Here is a 19,367-nt window from a genome sequence, read left to right as displayed (position 1 = left end):
CAATGATGACTGAGGGCTGTGCTGGCGGTAGTGTAACTACCGGCAGGTCCAACCAGGCCAGCGAGGCCTCAGCTAAGGAGCAGAACTAAGAGCACCTAACCCATTAGCATTATGGAGAATCAAACCAAAACGAAGTCTATACTGGCTCGGTCATTGCCCAGGATAAAAAGGACCGCGGTGGATGCTGCTGATTCTGGACATCCATCGACAAATGGGCTACGCAATCAAAATACAAATGAACAGTCACAGAAGCGGCAGAAATATACAATGCCAAAAACCCACACAATTATTATTATTTTTTATTATTATTAATTATTATCATTATTATGTGGTGGGTGATGTGGGCAATGTGGGGCATAGGGCAACAGGTTCCTCCACTGCTCACCAAATTTGCCATGGGAGGAAGCCCTGTGTGTCAGGAACATGGAACTGAGGGTAGTGGAAGTACTATGCCCTTGTTGCTTGGTCCCTCTGTGGGCTGCACCAACTTCTTATGTGGGATGCATTCAGCCCCCGGGCCGCATGTTGTGCAAATTTTTCGTGACCCCAATAGTGAGTGAAGGAGACTCCATTTGGGGCCGAGACCCACAGTTTAAGAAAATGTTCAGAATTTGCTATAATCTACTTGTGCGTTAAGTATTGGTCTGTGGACCTGTGTATCCCTAAGACACCATGTAGCCCCCAAGGCTTTGATGTTGTTGTTTTTGTGCGCTTTCATGTTGTTTCTGTTGTATGATGACCCTAAAATAAACCTACTGAGATTTCTTGGCAACACTTGTTCAGAGGGGGTTTACCATTGCTTTCCCCTGTGCCTGTCAGTATGTGACTTGCCCAAAGTCACTTACAGTAATTGTTTTCTATGGATGATTCATATTCATATTCTGTTCTCCAGAATTATAGTCCAACACTCAAACCATGACACCATACTGGCTTCACAATGCTGTATTGGGGACTCTCATTTCTCCCAGTAACCCCCCTTTTCTGATCAAATAAAATAAAACAAGAATGAATTGCATCTATAGGTCACTATAAATGGAGAAAGCACTCCTCCACAGTGCAAATATCTGTTCTCTTTTGAGCTGGTTCTGGGTTTGGGGAAGAGATATATGTTTGTTTTCTTTTCTCCTTCCTCCATCCTTTTTATGTGTATATGTTTTTGGCCATGCATATAACGCCCAGACAGTTCCAAGAACAGAAAACTAGTTTCTGAACCTGCTCCAGCTCCCAAATGCCAAGATTAGCTCACCAGATGCAAGACTATCGATCGACAAGTGAGTTTCATTCACCTGCTTTTTTCCACAGGGAAATATGTGGCATTCTGCTTCTTCACTTTGCCGTCACTGCTGGGCAGCAAGATCTACTTTATATGCCATGACCGCATAGCATGACTGAATCTACCCATGCACAAGCTGGAAATGGGAACTAATAAGTCAGTAAAAACAATCCAACCAAGAACAGGTAGGTGGTGAGATCCCTCATGATCCTGCTACCACTGCTTCTGTTAATGCACTGACTAGGAGAGTACTGCTAATATGAATTTTCAGAGCCCCAATAGCTAAAAGCTCAGGAACTCTTAAGCTGGAGTGCTGCCAGGCTGATGAGGAAGGAGTTTGGGGTCGTGTTTACCCATTAACCATACACATGAATCCTCATAAGTTGTTTTTTTGTGACTTCTAATATATCCTAAGACTGTCATGGGGTTTTCTTGGCACGATTTATTCAGAGGGGGCTTGCCAGTTCATGATCTCATAAATACGGAATCAACATTTACCAAGCATTCCTTGTAATAAGTAATGCTCTTTGGGATAGTTAACTATTCCCAAATTTAGGAAGTCTTCCTCCATAGTAACTTCTAGTATTCTTCTTTATAATTTGTCAAAGGGAAGATACAATAAAACTCTACTAAAGAACCAATGTTGCCCCTGCAATAATATTGAAGTAGAATCTATCTTCATGTTTCATTTATTGTGATTACTAGCAAGGGACTAAGAAATACCTACTGTATATACTCTTCTATAAACTGAGGGTAGGTTTGGGGGTCAAAATGATGAATTTTGATATGACCCATGGGCTATTCCATGGAGAAGGGAAATTATCAGTGCCAGCACCTCCTCAGGGGTCATCTGCCCTTGAAAACTGCCCCCACTATTTTACCAAAGAAGCAAAAAGGCCAAAAATGATGCTTCACATGAGAGGTTAAAACAGGTCAGTGCTTTTTAAAGGCTTTCCTGGGATAGACTGAGATTTGGCCTTTTGTCACTCTATTCATAAAAGGCAATGGTTCCTTTTTATCAGAGCTATAGTACAGTCAGATGGAGCCCCTGTGGCGAAGTGTGTTAAAGCACTGAGCTGCTAAACTTGCAGACCGAAAGGTTCAAACCCCGGGAGCAGCGTGAGAGGCCGCTGTTAGCTCCAGTTCCTGCTAACCTAGCAGTTCGAAAACATGCCAATGGGTACTGCTCCAGCGGGAAGGTAACGGCACTCCATGCAGTCATGCCGGCCACATGACCTTGGAGGTGTCTACGGTCAACGCCGGCTCTTCGGCTTAGAAATGGAGATGAGCACCAACCCCCAGAGTCAGACGTGACTGGACTTAACATTAGGGGAAACCTTTATTTACCTTTACTATAGTACAGTACTTATACTGACAAATGGGTAAATCAATCTAGGTTCTTTTGGTCCGGTTTTCTTGACTAAAATATCTAGACTTATACATGAGTATATAAAGTAATATTCCCAATTACACGTGGCCCTCCACATTTGTGAGTTTGACTTTTTTCAGATTTGATTATTTACAGATTTGATTTATATAACCTGTCTAAGAAACTCTAGGACCTCCAGGATGATTCTACAACCAACTTTGGTGGAAATTGACCATAGAATCATACTGGAGGACCTAAAAGTGTTCTCTCTCTCTCTCTCTCTCTCTCTCTCTCTCTCTCTCTCTCTCTTTCTTAAGAAAGCTGTTTGTTGCACTTTCCCACTTTCATGGGGCTACTATAATTTTCTCTGAGAATGAGAGTGTATGACTTTCCATTGATCACTAAGTGGATTTCCGTGGCTGAATAGGGATTCAAACACAGGTTTCTAGAGTCATACGACCTCATCAGACGGGTTGATTTGACCATTGTATGCCACTTGCTCTCCATTTTTGACACAGAGCCCATTGCACAATGCACAGGGACTTCTGGTCAGGCTCCATGCCGAAAGGAGAGAACAAAGACATATGCCACCATCACTGCAACATAGGAATGGGGGGAAGCTGGGCAGTGACACTTCCCCCATGGGATGGCAGTCCTGGTAAGTTGGGTGATGTGGGGACTGGAGCAACGGGTTCCCCATGCCCCCCGCCAGGACCCCATAGATTTGCCATGATGTGTGGCAAATCCATAGCCCTTTGTGATGATGACTATAGTCCAATGTCTAAATCATTTTTCTTGAAGACTTTGATGTGATTGGGATCCCCAAAGTGCTTTCTTGTGCACATAAATGATCTCCTCTATGAAAGGTGGAAAAGAAATTAAACACATGAAAAAATAATAAATACATTAGAAAATATAACTGACTGCAACACAAGAATCTCCTTAGGTAAACTCATTTTCAATCCTGCAGCATTAGCGAGACTAACAACATGACCCCATGCATTTTATTCATTTAATGAAGTAATTTACCAAATGTTGGCAATGACAGATACAATAACAGAGCTTCAGGAAGTAACTGGAGTGGGAACAAGTTATACCTTTTCTCTTCAATGCTGGGCCTTTAGCCATGAGGGCCTGAAGGGTTTGCACCAACTGAATCATTGATAATCCGGCTCCATTCCATGTCTCCCTGTTGAGTTTGGCTCTCAGTGCTTTCATTTTGTCAACAGGAAGAGCTACATTTGCAGAAGTGACTTCATTATCTGGACTAGAGCTGTGTGGATGGCAGGCATAAAGGGGTGGTTTCAGTGATGCTTTTGTAATGAAGCATTTAAGATTGCATCTGTGTGTTGTCAACTGAGGAGACCTTGTCAGTAGTCTTTCATTTCGCTAAGAGCCTTACCAGATATTGATGAAATGGCAGCCAGAAGATTTTATATCAGTGGATCATGAAATCAATTCCAGATTTTATTCGAAAGGAACTATCCAAGGTGCCAATCTATTTTGGAGATAGGGAACTCACCACCTTGGATAACAACTTCAAAGTTCTAACTAAATGTCTATCCAGGCACACACATTTCTGGTTTTAATAAAAAGTTTTTCTCCTAGGAAAACATGGAAATTTAGAATACGGTTGTTTCCCTTAGAAGTGTGATTCTCCCATGGGCTGGGAGCTGATGGTTGTTATTGTTGTTGGCCAAGACCACAGATAGAGCTTTGGAGACACATAATCTCTAACTCTGATCTATAGTGCTAGAGCTTAGATGTGTGCTCTGCCAAAGCTTTATGTGCTTATGCACTAGTAATGGAATCAAATATTGTAGTATTGTGGAGGTGGAACATTGCCAGTGTAATTGGTCTTTTTTTGTAATTTTCTTTCAAACAGCCAAGATACTGAGGGGCTCTGAAGTTATGCTACTAGATGTTGGAGATGCTGACACTGCTATTAATTGTATTAATTTGGATGCTTGTCCATTCATGATTGCAAGTTGTGCATTTGTAAATAAATGAATGGGCACTGTTAACTATGCAGTGATCTCACAGTACAACCCTGAGTCTGTTTACATCAGTGGTTCTCAACCTTCTTAATGCTGTGACCCCTTAATACAGTTCTTCATGTGTAGTGACCCCCAACCATAAAATTATTTTTGTTTCTGCTTCATAACTGTCATTTTGCTACTGTTATGAATTGTAATGCAAATATCTGATATGCAGGATGTATTTTGATTCACTGGACCAAATTTGGCACAAATACCCGATATGCCCAAATTTGAATAATGGTGGGGTTGGGGGCGGGATTGATTTTGTCATTTGGGAGTTGTCCTTAACCTACAATCAAAGAACATTCTGAACTCCACCAACGTTGGAATTGAAGCAATCTTGGCACACAGAACTCCCATGACCAACAGAAAATACTTCCAGGGTTTGGAGGGCATTGACCTTGAGTTTGGGAGTTGTAGTTCATCTACATCCAGAGAGCACTGTGGACTCCAAACAATGATGGATTTGGACCAAACGTGGCACGAACACTCAATATGCCCAAATGTGAACACTGGTGGAGTTTGGGGAAAATAGACCTTGACATTTGGGAGTTGTAGTTGCTGGTATAGTTCACCTACAGTCAAAGAGCCCCTTGAACCCTACCAACCATAGAATTGGGCAAATTGGGCTTTTGGTGGGAGGATTCACTGCCTGTTTCCAAAAAGGAAGAGAAGGACAGGCGAAGAGATCTTCAACCTTCTATAACAAAGGGGTTCCTAAGACCATCAGAAATATGTGTTTTCTGATGGTCCTTGGCAACCTGTCTGACATCCCCTCGTGACCCCCCACTGGGGTCCCGACCCCCAGATTGAGAAACGTTGGTTTACATAGAGGTAAAGCTGAGTAGGACATATGCTCACGAGAGTGGGGTTGCATTTACAAAAGATGTTGCCTCTGGACTTAAAAAAAACAAGTGCAGGAGAGCATGTAAAATCATATGTAGGTTCCAGAATTTTGGAAAAAATGCTCTTTCTTTTGTACTGTAACTTTTCTCTGTATTCTGGAGGAGTGGGCACATTTTCCAAGCTCCAGTCCATTGTTAAATATGTGTGTCTTTTTGAAATAATCCCTCAAGCCCTTTTATGTTCCATTCATGTTTGATTTCAAACACTGTTTGCAGCTGAAACATTCTTTAAATTATTTCATCCCTGTGGTATATCCAGGCACTTGACCCATTCATGATTTTTTAAAAAAGCAGTAAAGGATATTGACTGTGACATTGTTCTTCTTAGCCTGGCAAGCTGAGCTCACCATGTCTAAGGCAACTAGCCAGAACAAGCCAATCTGTGTAATTATGGATGAATCAATGTTTTTTGCCCTCTCCTTCACTGCCACTGCCTCCCATGAAGCTTAACCACTAACCAGTATTCAGGCTTCTGCCATTCTTTGTGCCTCCCTTCAGAGATGGGAAGTGGCATTCAATTTGCTGAAGCTGCTTCCCTGCCATCTGCCAAGTCTGTGAACATACCTTCCCAGACTTGATAATAGGTAAGTCTCCTTGAAGGAAGCGGACTATAAATAGGATTCCTTGATGCTGTATAATCTTCTTACAGGGAGTTTTCACTTGTTCATTTATTCCATCTTTGTTGGCTGGGCAGAGTAAAATTAGAATGCGAAGGGAAAGGGAAACTTTTTTTTGGCAAGCTGGTGTCACTTGAGAATAAAGATGCACAAGAATGCAGATTCCAAAAATGTTACAGTGTTGTTATGTACCTTCAACTCAGCTCTGATTTATGAACACCCTTTCCAAAGATTTTCAGGTCAAGACGTATTGACAGGAGGTTTGCTGTTGCTTTATTCAGGTGGAGAGTGTGTGATCTGTCCAAGGTCGTTCTAGAGATTATCATGGCTAAATGGGGATTTGAACCCTGTTCTTCCAAAGTTGTAGTGAACTGGCAGTATCACTAATAAATTTCTCCTTTCCCTCACCCCCAGAGTGATTTTAAATTTTAAAAGTTCTTAATTTATTAATGGTGATTATTGTATAAAACTATTACTATTACAGATTTTGTATTCACAATTTAACCAACAATTAGTTTTTTTTCGTGTCAGGAGCAACCGGAGTTGCTTCTGGAGTGAGAGAATTGGCCATCTGCAAGGACGTTGCCCAGGGGATGTCCGGATGTTTTGATATTTTACCATCCTTGTGGGAAGCTTCTCGCTTGTCCCCGCATAGAGCTGGAGCTGATAGAGGGAGCTTATCCACAATCTCCTCAGGTGTGATTCGAACCTGGCAACTTTCAGGTCAGCAACCCAACCTTCAAGTCACGAGGCTTTTATCCCCTTGGCCACCAGAGGCTCCAACAATTAGTAAAAAAATAATTAAGTTTAGTTAAAAATACTGAAGTGGAAAAAAGCAAACACTGATTTTACCATGCGCTGTAGTGATGTGAAGACCTTGCTCTAGCCTCCCATGATTTCACAGATCCTATAGCTCTCCCTGGCACTTGTTGAGTTGTTCAATCTGTCTATCTATGCACATAATAAAAGTGAAAAATGTGCATGTGTGTATGTGGAGGAGATGTCCACTTACAGACAGCATCCCACCTCTACAAACAGCTATAGTTCCCACAGAGCAGGAGACATCAACGGCCCTTCCTTCACTGACATGCAGGTTATAGTGAGTGCCATGACCATGTAGCCTAATCCCTGCTAGTGTCCTCCACAAATACCATTCTGCCACCCACTGAAATGAAGGCTTTCATGTGGGGACAATTTCATCCTAGATGTTCTGTTTTTCCTCAAGAATGGACCTCCCAGGATTCCTTAATTTGCATGACCCCTCCACTGCCTCAACCTTAACTCTTTCCTACTCCTTCCTATGGCACAGACTTAACAGGGGAATTGATCAGCAACTGAAGAAGAGGTTTGGAGAATTCACCATGATTTACAAGAGTTGTACTTGATGTACATCCAGAGAGCACTGTTAACCCAACCAACGATGGGTCTGGACGAAACTTGCCATGGATAATGGGACTTGCAGTACCTTTACTGATACTTGACCCCCACTGGCAATGGACTGAGACCAAACTTGGCACAGAGAAGCCCCATGACCAACTGAACATACTGCAGGGGTTAGTGGGAATGGACCTTGATTCTGGGAGTTATAGTTCACCTGCATCCAGAAAGCACTGAACCCAGCTGCCATTGGAGCTGGACCAAACTTGGCAGAGACCCAACAAGGCCAACTGTACATACAGACCTGGTTTGGGGGAGACTGACCTCAGATCTGGGAGTTGTAGTTTTCCCTTATCCAGACAGCACTGAACCCAGCCAAAGATGGATCTGGGCCAAACTTCAGTGATGTTACCTAACACCCCAAAACAAAGAATGCTTTCTTCTAATAACCCGGGCACCGCCGGTTCCCCAAGGTAGTATTTAATGTAAGGGATTCCATGTTGCTGTACTGCTGTAAATAATAATAACAACAAAAACAACAACAAAAACAACAATAACAACAACTATGTGGCCCAAATGATTCATTGGAACTTATGCCACAAGTACCATCTGCCAGCAGTAAAGAACTGGTGGGATCACAAACCTGCAAAGGTAATGGAAAATGAACATGCAAAGATACTGTGGGACTTTCAAATCCAGACTGAGAAAGTTTTGGAACACAACACACCAGACATCATAGTTGTGGAAAAGAAAAAAGTTCGGATTATTGATGTCGCCATACCAGGTGACAGTCGAATTGATGAAAAACAACCGTAAAAACTCAGCCGCTATCAGGACCTCAAGACTGAACTTCAAAGACTCTGGCAGAAACCAGTACAGGTGGTCCCGATGGTAATCGGCACACTGGGTGCCATGCCAAAAGATCTCAGCCGGCATTTGGAAACAATAAACATTGACAAAATTACGATTTGCCAACTGCAAAAGGCCACCCTACTGGGATCTGCATGCATCATCCGAAAATACATCACACAGTCCTAGACACTTGGGAAGTGTTTGACTTGTGATTTTGTGATATGAAATCCAGCATGTCTATCTTGTTTGCTGTGTCATAATAAAATAACAACAACAACAACAACAACAACAACAACAACAACATTGGGTGCCGTGCCAAAAGATCTCAGCCAGCATTTAAAAACAATAGACATTGACAAAATTACGATCTGCCAATTGCAAAAGGCCACCCTACTGGGATCTGCATGCATCATCCAAAAATACATCACACAGTCCTAGACACTTGGGAAGTGTTTGACTTGTGATTTTGTGAAACGAAATCCAGCATATCTATCTTGTTTGCTGTGTCATACAATAAAATAATAATAACAACAACAACAACAACAACAACAACAACAATAACCCGCTTCCATCTCCCTGAGGGGAGTGGTTCACATGGGGACCAAGCCCAACCAACAGATAAAACAATACAACAACAGCATATATACAGTAATTAAAACAATAACAGTAAAATAACATTCCTTAAATATATCAGCAAGCATCAGGACTAAATGGTGAGGCTATTAAGAAATTACAGAGAAGGCAGGCATGTGCAAAAATCAATATATATAAAAGAGTGATGGCATCACGGCGACCCACAAAACAACAAAAGTACAGGCCCTCCAACCTCGAAATTTGACAACACAACCCATCACCCACGCCTCAGGGTTGATACAACAAAAAGAAAATGAAAATAAAGTCCTAATTAGAGGGAGAGCAATAATTGTTTTTATCCAATTGCTGCCAGTTTAGAGGGTTAATCTCTACCTACTTCGTCTCCTAGCAACCAACTCACCAAGGGACAGCCAGGGTTCAGTTAGGGGACAGGCAGATTTAGGCCTCTCTTAGGCTTCTTCCACAGATTATCTAATTTGCACTGGATTATATGGCAGTGTAGACTCAAGGCCCTTCCACACAGCTATATAACCCATTTATAATCTTATATTATCTGCTTTGCACTGGATTATCTTGACTCCACACTACCATATAATCCACTTCAGTGTGCATTTTATACAGCTGTGAAGAAGGCGCCTCACATAATCCAGTTCTAAGCAGATAATATAAGATTATCAATATACAGTAGAGTCTCACTTATCCAACATAAACAGGCCGGCAGGATAAGTGAATATGTTGGATAATAAGAAGGGATTCAGGAAAAGCCAATTAAACATCAAATTAGGTAATCGTTATACAAGTTAAGCACCAAAACATCATATTATACAACAAATTTGACAGAAAAGGTAATTCCACGTGCAGTAATGCTATGTAGTAATTACAGTAGAGTCTCACTTATCCAACACTCGCTTATCCAACGTTCTGGATTATCCAACGCATTTTTGTAGTCAATGCTTTCAATATATTGTGATATTTTGGTGCTAAATTCGTAAATACAGTAATTACTACATAGCATTACTGCGTATTGAACTACTTTTTCTGCCAAATTTGTTGTCTAACATGATGTTTTGGTGCTTAATTTGTAAAATCATAACTTAATTTGATGTTTAATAGGCTTATCCTTAATCCCTCCTTATTATCCAACATATTCGCTTATCCAACGTTCTGCCGGTCCATTTATGTTGGATAAGTGAGACTCTACAGTACTTATTTACAAATTTACCACTAAAATATCACAAGGAATTTAAAACACTGACTACAAAAACATTGATTATGAAAAGGCAGACTGTGTTGGATAATCCAGAACATTGTATAAGCGAATGTTGGATAAGTGAGATTCTACTTTAATATGAAATAATTACTGGGATAGAATAATGCAGAACAATATAATCTCTAAAACCAGGACAGTAAATAAACAGGGGAATTCCACACAGGAAGCAATCAGGGCCAGCTAACACCTCCCTACAAAGTATTCCCATCATCCAAGTCTGGAAAATCCTCTGTTTTCTCAGGGCCACAGACAGTAGAAGCACATAAAATATCACAAACAACACCACTCTGAAAACAAGGGAATTCCAAACAGGAAACAATCAGGGCCAGCTAACACCTCCCAACAAAAAAATCACTCAGGGAGGAAACAGCCAGGCTTTAAAGCTGCAAGGCCATTACATCCTAATCATTTTTCCTAATTGCAGCATTCATACTTGCCTCCAACAGACAAAAAAAACCAATCAGAAATATTGTATATTCACAACCTTTAGGAAATAATATCCCGATGGCGCAGCATGTTAAAGCGCTGAGCTGCTGAACTTCTGGACCGAAAGGCCACAGGTTTGAATTGGGGGAGCGGAGAGAGCCCCCACTGTTAGCCCCAGCTTCTGCCAACCCAGAAGTTCAAAAACATGCAAATGTGAGTGCATCAATAGGTACTGCTCCGGCGGGAAGTTAACGCCGCTCCATACAGTCATCCCACATGACCTTGGAGGAGTCTACGGACAACGCCGGCTCTTCGGCTTAGAAATGGAGATTAGCACCAACCCCCAGAATCAGACATGACTGGACTTAACGTCAGGGGAAAACGTTTACCCTTTACCTTAACTACCACCAATTCCTCAATACTTTATTTCCCATACCACCAGACTTCGCCACAGCAACGCGTGGCCGGGCACAGCTAGTACTGTATATAATGACACTTGCGCATCCATGTATTTTGGTATCTATGGGGTGGAGGGAATTCTAGAAACAGACCAAAGCAGTTTCTGAAGACCCATTGTAATATGGTTATGGTGTGTTTTGTTTTTAGCAAGAAGCAAGAGTCAAACCATAGTCTATCTCTGACATGTATAGCTGTCATTCAAACTGCAAATGAGTTGGGATGTAACTTGGTGAACTCATTTTGAGTCCTCTTTTTAAACTGCATTGGGAAATTAACTTACCATTGCCCAGATTGATGTTGACAATTTCGCTCATGATTTGATTGAAACAAAAAGTTTGAAGGGTGGCACCATTTCTGTGCCCTCCACAGTGCAGTTCCTAGAATATAAAACAATACTCAGTATTGACATGGTGAATTATAAATATGGACGTCTGATTTTTATCCCCCTTTGGCTGCTCAACATCCCTCTGAATACCATTTTCAAATAATTATATCCAAATCAGGTCACTGTGAGAGAGTCTCTCTGAAAGTCGTTGATGGGAGTATTATAATGCTGCTAAATTATGACTTCTATTTACAACACTTTCTTTTTGAAGTCTTCTGCCTGTACTATCAAGGGTTCTTTTGGAGTTATTTTCTGTTAATTAATTCTGTTGGGAATTAAATGGAGGGAAGAGAAAAAGCTGGCATTAGCATTATGTGTTTACAAATAATATTTTATAACAAGCATATGAAGGAAGATGAAAACCTAATAAGATGCAATCTACCATGACTAAAATGTCAAGTCCTGAACCATGTGCAGACTGAAATGACATCTCAGAAAAAATCCATAGGGTTTAGGAATGGTAGTTCAATGGATTTGTAAGAATTCCATACATACAAAGCATGTTTCACGTTTGTAGTGATCACTGTCAGGTTACCCAGTACAATAGGAGAATATAACCTTTGGCCTTCCAGATAATTTGGACTGGAAATTTCAGAACCTGCAGGCAGGCTGGGAAATGGTCAGGGATTCTGAGAACTGAAGTCCATTGCACTGCAGCCTTGTTGTCTACTGGGGCTTAGTTCCAGATACCTCTATGGATTCCAAAATTGTGAATTCTCAAGTCCCTTTATAAACAACAGTATAGTAAAATAGTGTCCCCTGTATAAATGGTAAACTATTCAAGCATATGCTAGGGAGAATCTGAAGATCTGTCCCAAAATCCTACTCCAACACTGGACTCTGTAAGACTTGGTCCCCTTTCATATTAACACCCGTTTTTCCTTTTGTGTCATGTCTTAATAAAATTGTAAGCTAAAGGGCAGGGTTCTTTTATTTGTAAAGTGCCATGTGCAATGATGGCGCTGTATAAAGAAATTGTGTTGATTATGATACTTGATGACACTATATCACTGTGGACTTAATAAACAAAGGTTATTAATTGGGGAGGACATATTTTATTCACTAAGGTAAGGCTGCAAGTGAAAATCAGGCTGGTTTATTATATACTAGCTTGGGTATCTGGTGATGCCTGGGTTATTTGAAAAGGGCCTTGTTTGTTTTTGGATGGTAGGAAATATCTGCTTGGTCATATGTTATGCTGTTTTTTAGAAAAACACTCAAGTCTTTTTTTTTTAATGAATGCTCCCATTAGAAAATGCATAAGGATGTGGGTTAATTAATTACAGTTCCTAAAAAATCTTGGGTCAACCATCCCAAAACTCCCCCAGTATTTACAGTTGGCCATGTTGGGTCTGTTTGCCAAATTTGTTCCAAATCTGTCATCTGCTGGGTTCAGTGTTCTCTGACTACGGGTAATCTATAACTTGCTAAGGTCAATCACCCGCAAAACCTGCTAGTATTCACAGTTGGCCATATTGGGTCCGTGTGCCAAGTTTGGTCCAGATCCATCATCAGATGGGTTCAGTGTTCTCTGAATACAGGTGAACTATAACTCCTGGATGTCAATTTGCCAGTATGCAAATTGGGCCATGTTGAGTTAGTTCCAGGTCCATTGTTGGTGGAGTTCAGAGTGCTCTTAGATTGCAGGTGAACTATACATCCCATTCTCTACAACTCCTATAAATCATGGTGAATTCTTCCCAAACCTCTCGGTTGCTATCAATTTCTCTATTTGCTGTGTGCCATAGGAAAGGGTAGGACAGGCTTAAGGGAGAGGCAGTAGGCAGGCTCATGCAAATGGAGAGAAAGAAACACTGGGATGTGCTCGCTGTAACCTGCAATGTCCAGGGAGAGAGTGACTTGATGGATCCTCAGCACTGGGAGCTATAGCCTGTTTGTGGAGGCCGGAGGTTGTCTGTGTGAGCGGACAACCATGCCACACACACACATAAAGATTTTCACTTTTATTATGTGTATAGATTTTAAGTTTGTTACTATGATAAAAAGACAGAAAATACAAAATTTAGCCTCTCCCCTCTGCTGTGCATTGCAGAGAACTATACCCCAACTGTCGTTCAGTATAGTAAACATTATAGTAATTAATTTCAACTAAATCAATGATGTAATCTATCTTTCAGAGGCAGAACCAGTTCTAACCTTATTCTGATTGCCACATTCATCAATTATCAATTTATCAGTTATGGTGCTAATAATTGCTTGATAGTGATACTGATGCTATTTGTAGATGTGAAAGATCCCTTTAGAAAAGGGATAGAGAAATTATACTTCTCCAAATGTTGCAAAAATTGGGTGTGAGATTCCCTTATAGAAAACCATTGTTGTCCTTTTAGAAGCTACCTTTGTAACTTTCAGTCTTACCAATAATGACCCAGAACATTTTACTGCCTGGTACATGATAATGATAACGCATTGTAGAAAAGAGAAAATTGCATTGTGTTGAAAACAAAAATGATTTTATTGTTAAAATACATTGTGCAATGTATTTTTGGCCTGCAAATAATGGGCTTCTTCGGGGGCTGTTCAAGAGGGGGAGGGGGAGGACATGAAGAAATTATGAAAACAGACAAGATATACAGACTCATACCTTGGGATACACATATACATAGTGGGAACTTGGTATTGGCTGAGCATTCGTTTGCCACAATCCATGAATTATCATGTTCCATTATATATAATGGTGTAGGGAAATAGTGTTCCTTATATAAAGTGTCAGCGTCAAGATTTGCTTTTTGGAATTTCTTTTTAAATATTTTCAAGCCATGAGTAGTTGAATCCATGGAGGGAGAACCCATGGATACAGAGGGTTGACTGTGTATATATTTATGTGCTAGGTTGTTGTTTTTCAGGTTGGAGGAATAACAAAGCTACTTGCAAGGATTAGGAGTGTTTTTACATTTCTTTTGAAAATCAGTTTCCCCTCTGGAGCCTTTGAAAGCAACATGAGTCACAGATAGTACAGAAAATTATATACTACTTACAGTATTTCATGTAAAAAGTTTCACCTTTTCATTAGAGTGTAAAGAACCCAGAAGCAATTTTTGGCAATCCTATATTTTCACTTTACCACACTTTCCTGTTAGTTCACTACTTGACATCTTTTTTGTTTTTGTTTTGTCTAAGTCTTATCCATTGAAATCATTGAGAAAATTGATATTCTATTGTATAATTTATTCTAGTTTCGATCCTACAACACTTGGTATTCATTGATGGTCTTCCATTCAAATACCACCAGGGCTGATCAGGCTTAGCTTCCAAGATCAGAAAAGATTAGTGCCTTTAGGTTATTCAGGTCACAGTGTAATGGTTTGAACACTGGACTATGATTTTGTAGATCTTGCCAATCAAACCCCATGATAGCTTTGCCAGGGTCGCCATAGTTCAAAAATGACTTAAAAACACATAATAACAAATACTACGCTATGACAGAAATCCAGATTATAGATGGGTGTAATACTTTTCTCAGGATTATTGATAAATGAGATAATTGTTTCTGTGTTTTTGTGTGCAGAATTTTTCCTTAATACATATAATCAATAAACAATCTTTTACTGCCTTTTACAGTAGAGTCTCACTTACCCAAGCTAAACGGGTTGGCAGAACCTTGGATAAGCGACTCTCTTGGATAATAAGGAGGGATTAAGGAAAAGCCTATTAAACATCAAATTAGGTTATGATTTTACAAATTAAGCACCAAAACATCATGCTATACAACAAATTTGACAGAAAAAGTAGTTCAATATGCAGTAATGTTATGTTGTAATTACTGTATTTACGAATTTAGCACCAAAATATCATGATATATTGAAAACATTGACTACAAAAATGCCTTGGATAATTCAGAACCTTGGATAAGTGAGTCTTGGATAATTGAGACTCTACTGTACTTTTGAATGTTTCTCTTACTCTGTTGCTAATTTTATTTCTAGTGTTAGGCATCTTGACCCTTTCTGGGGAAAATGGAGGCATATAAATAAAATAAATTACTTTCATTATCATTATCCAGCATTTTTGTCCAGTTAGGGACAGTTAAACAAAAGTTTAAAAATTTACATTATAAAAAGTTTAAAAGATGATCACAAAAATAACAAAATTGGTTAAAGCATAAAAACAAGAAGAAATGAAGTCCAATACTTCATACACAACCTGCTTCCTTTTAAGAAAAAAAAATCAAATTTTCATAGACCTGCTAGCACAGTGGTTCTCAACCTGTGAGTCCGTAGGTGTTTTGGCCTACAATTCCCAGAAATCCCAACCAGTTTACCAGCTGTTAGGATTTCTGGGAGTTGAAGGCTAAAACATTTGAGGACGCACAGGTTGAGAACCACTGTGCTAGCAGAGGTGTAGACTTGAAATGTTATGTTAACAATTGGGAGTCAAATTCTTGGAAAAGAGGTTCACAGATGCCTTGTGTAGTTCCACAGCAGACAGTTATACACAGTTGCATTAGTGGCCCAGGCTGAGTAACTGTCAAAATTCCAGAATGACCATATTGGCTCCAGAATTCTGGAAATTTAATCCCCAAAAGTAAAATTCCCAGACTCTGCCAGGCTCAAAATGTTACTCTTAGCTTATAATGGCAGTTGGCAAAGGTGTGGGCCTACACCTGTTTTGTTGCTCCCGGCTCTCCTCTCCCAATTTTCTGGCAAAGAGGAAGGGATGGTTGTCACTGCAAGCTTCCAGGAATTGTGACTGATATTTTAAATAGGTCACATTCCTCTTACAAAAATTTACCTTTAAAAAGCTGTGCTTTTCAAAGCCAGAATTGGACTTCTGCATTTCCATTTTTTTAAAAAACAACAACAATTCTTGTCATTTTTGGCAACCTGTGTGCTTTCCACAGGGTTGCCAGGGCAAGAAAATGCACTCCCCCGGACTTAACCTGAAGGAGTCATGGACATATAGAAATGTATATGTGATTGAAGGTCCCATCTGTAAGGTATAAACAGACGAAAGTGTAGTTTCAGAAGCAGCCACTGCAACTAGAAGAATTATTTCCACGCTGTTACACCCCAAGACAGCGTGAGCACCTGAAAACCAGGCAGGAGCCAATACAACACACAAACTGTTTATTGAAGCAGAATATATATATATATATATATATATATATATATATATATATATATACACACACACACACACACACACACACACACACACACACACACACACACGCATTTAAGGTGGAACAGTCAGAGTAAGAAATAGTCCATAATATATAGTCTATTGCAATTCAGAAAGAGTTTATCAATGTCCAATTTGTAATCCACAAGTGAAGCTCGATAGCTTCATTTAGAAATCAAAGTTTGTCCATGAAGCAATAGCAGAAACAAAGCACTGCAAATCCACTTGAAAAGTCCCGTAGCAAAGTCAAGGAAGCAAGGTAAACAAAGCAGAGTAAATCTCAATTCAGGAACAAGGAAGCGGTAACAAGGCAAGGTCTACTCGGGAGTCGCGGCTTGACGCAGCTCGCCTGGAACTGGGAACTCAGCATGGATTCAGGAGACAAGACAGGAGCTGGAAACTGGAACCTCTTCCGAGGAAAGGCAAAGTTGACACCGCAATCAAAATAGAGTGAGGAGTACTTTTAACAGAATCCCAAGTCTGCAACAATTAGGGAGTACAGGACCCACAAAGTTCTCATGGGAAATTTAATCATTATCCAAATTGAGAGCGAGTCTTTGACTTATTCTCACCACTTGTTTCCAGATTCTATCTTTTGTAACAAAATCTCTCCAATTAAAAGTTCCATTCTCCCCCAAGTCTGTACCATCTGGTACGGGTAACACTGGAGAGACTTTGGAATGTTCGTCAATTAGCGGATCCTGTGATTCCACAATATCCGGCACCTGCAAGGCCATGGGGCTTGGAACTGAAGCAGGAATGCCCTCAAAATCCATTGCCTCATCTGTTTCTAACTCTAACTCTGTTATTTTCCCTAAAAGCCCCTTGTTTGATTAGGTCCTCAGTCTGTTCACTTTGAGAGATAGGGATACCATATACACTCGGTCTCAATATGAATGTCACTAGAAGTGTGGGACTTCCTCTGTTGTAAGACTCAGCACATTAGGCTTCTGTGTCCTCATTGACAGGAATGGAGGGAAGTTGGGTGGCAATGCCCCCCCCCCACCCATAGGATAGGTAAATGGCGATGTGGGCGATGCAGTGTGACGGGTTCTCCATACTGCCTGCCGGATTCATCACAATGTGTTATCACCCGCAATTTTGACCTCAATGTGATGAGGTCCATAGTCTCCAAAGGATGTTTTCACCAAGCAAGTGAAACTTTATTTGCTTTGGCATTTTGCTGATCATTAAATTAATCAGTTTCCCTTGATGATCTCAATGAAATATGTTAATGTTTTCTGGTTGTTTTTCTTTCCCATAAATTGATTTTGTTGGATTTTCTTATGGTTCAATCAAATAATTACTCCCAATTGAAACAGACCCACTGAATTAAAGGATTCCTTATAAGGGTTTACTTAACACATCCTATTGATTTCATCATGTCCACTCTAGTTGAAACTGACTTGGATTTCACTTTTGGTTTATAGTGTAACAAACCACTTCAGATTTTTAAAGTGTCTTAAATAATGTTTTCAATAAACACACACCAGAAAAAAAGACACTATATTGTGAATTATTTACAAGTGGTAAAGTAGAAGCAGAGAACAGCAGCTAGAGAAATAAAGGTTTCATTAGCCGCAATACTCACCATGGTTTTGCTGTTATGAAACTGGGAATTCCCCAGGGCAGTATTGAAAATTGCTGTCTTAGTGAAGCCTTTTATTCTGCTTTCAGACAGGCAGCATCCTGATGAGGTCACAATGAACAGTCTCCTTTTTTGGTTTCAGGCAGGCAACATCAACATGACATCACAATGGAACTATCAACATGTGAGCATGTTGCTAACTTCCTCTCTCACATTGAGGGAGGCAGCAGGACGTGTTGGGAGCTGTTGGGATCATCACTCAGAATCTCTCACCGATATGGACAAGAGGGTATGGGCAGAGCAGTATTAAAAAAGATAGGAAGAGGGATGGCACGCAACCCCCCCCCCCCCAAAAAAAAAAGGCCTGTTATTATAGGACTTTTACAAAGAGTGATTTAAGTTGTTGCCTGGCACCAAAAGTGGAAGAGATCATGAAGGTGTGCATTGGAGTGTCATCAGTAACTGTGATATCTGTAATGCTTTACAAGCTGCACATTGCACGACAGTCAAAATGGCAGGCTGTAAATAACAGAAGACTAATGGCACAACACCCTGGGGACAGCAACTAGTGCCAGGTTTTGCTGGCATGAGAAGCAGTCCCAGATGTCCACTGCACCTTCTTTTTCTCTCCCCTCTTGTGCCCCCATGGCAAAAGGCTGGATTTCCCTTCCATGCCAAATCATAGGAAGAACCTTCCTCTTCAATGGTGGTGCTTGATGAAGGCCTTCTTCAATATTATTTTAGAGGATTATTCTATATCTTTACCTACGTCACTCAGCAAATGGAATGTTTCAAAGTTTTTAAAGACCAAAACCTTCTTAAAATCCTACCACAGTCCCAAATGAATGAGCTGAGAAACAAGTTGGACTGTGACACCTCTGCACTGCCTCCCCAGCAAGGCATAGCTTAGAATTTCTTACTCTTCTAGCCCTCAGTGTGGCTTGATTCCCATTACTATGTAGGGACCATGAGATGATGATGATGATGATGATGATGATGATTATTGTATGACACAGCAAACAAAATACATATGCTGGATTTCGTTTCACAAAATCACAAGTCAAACACTTC

The 19,367-nt window shown here is 40.4% G+C and overlaps 1 protein-coding gene across 4 annotated transcripts in view; it reads right to left on the bottom strand.

Moving 5' to 3' along the window:
• The window catches only part of rhobtb1 (Rho related BTB domain containing 1), a 126,484-nt gene extending 108,098 nt beyond the window's left edge, over positions 1–18,386 (bottom strand). The window contains exons 1-3 of one of the 4 annotated variants that reach the window (XM_062977372.1): positions 18,300–18,386; positions 15,164–15,204; positions 11,462–11,558 (exon numbers count right to left, since the gene is read on the bottom strand). The gene's annotated coding sequence lies outside the window, so the exon portion shown is untranslated. Of the gene's footprint in view, positions 1–11,461; positions 11,632–15,163; positions 15,363–18,299 lie in introns of those variants that run through there. The other 3 variants (XM_008114768.3, XM_062977371.1, XM_062977373.1) reach the window with 3 other exon arrangements.
• Between the last annotated feature and the right edge of the window lie 981 nt (positions 18,387–19,367).

The sequence above is a fragment of the Anolis carolinensis genome, chromosome 3, assembly GCF_035594765.1.
Source record: "Anolis carolinensis isolate JA03-04 chromosome 3, rAnoCar3.1.pri, whole genome shotgun sequence".
Classification (NCBI taxonomy): Eukaryota; Metazoa; Chordata; class Lepidosauria; order Squamata; family Dactyloidae; genus Anolis; species Anolis carolinensis.
The sequence above is the reverse complement of the archived record's forward strand: the minus strand, read 5'-3'. Positions and strand labels throughout refer to the sequence as shown.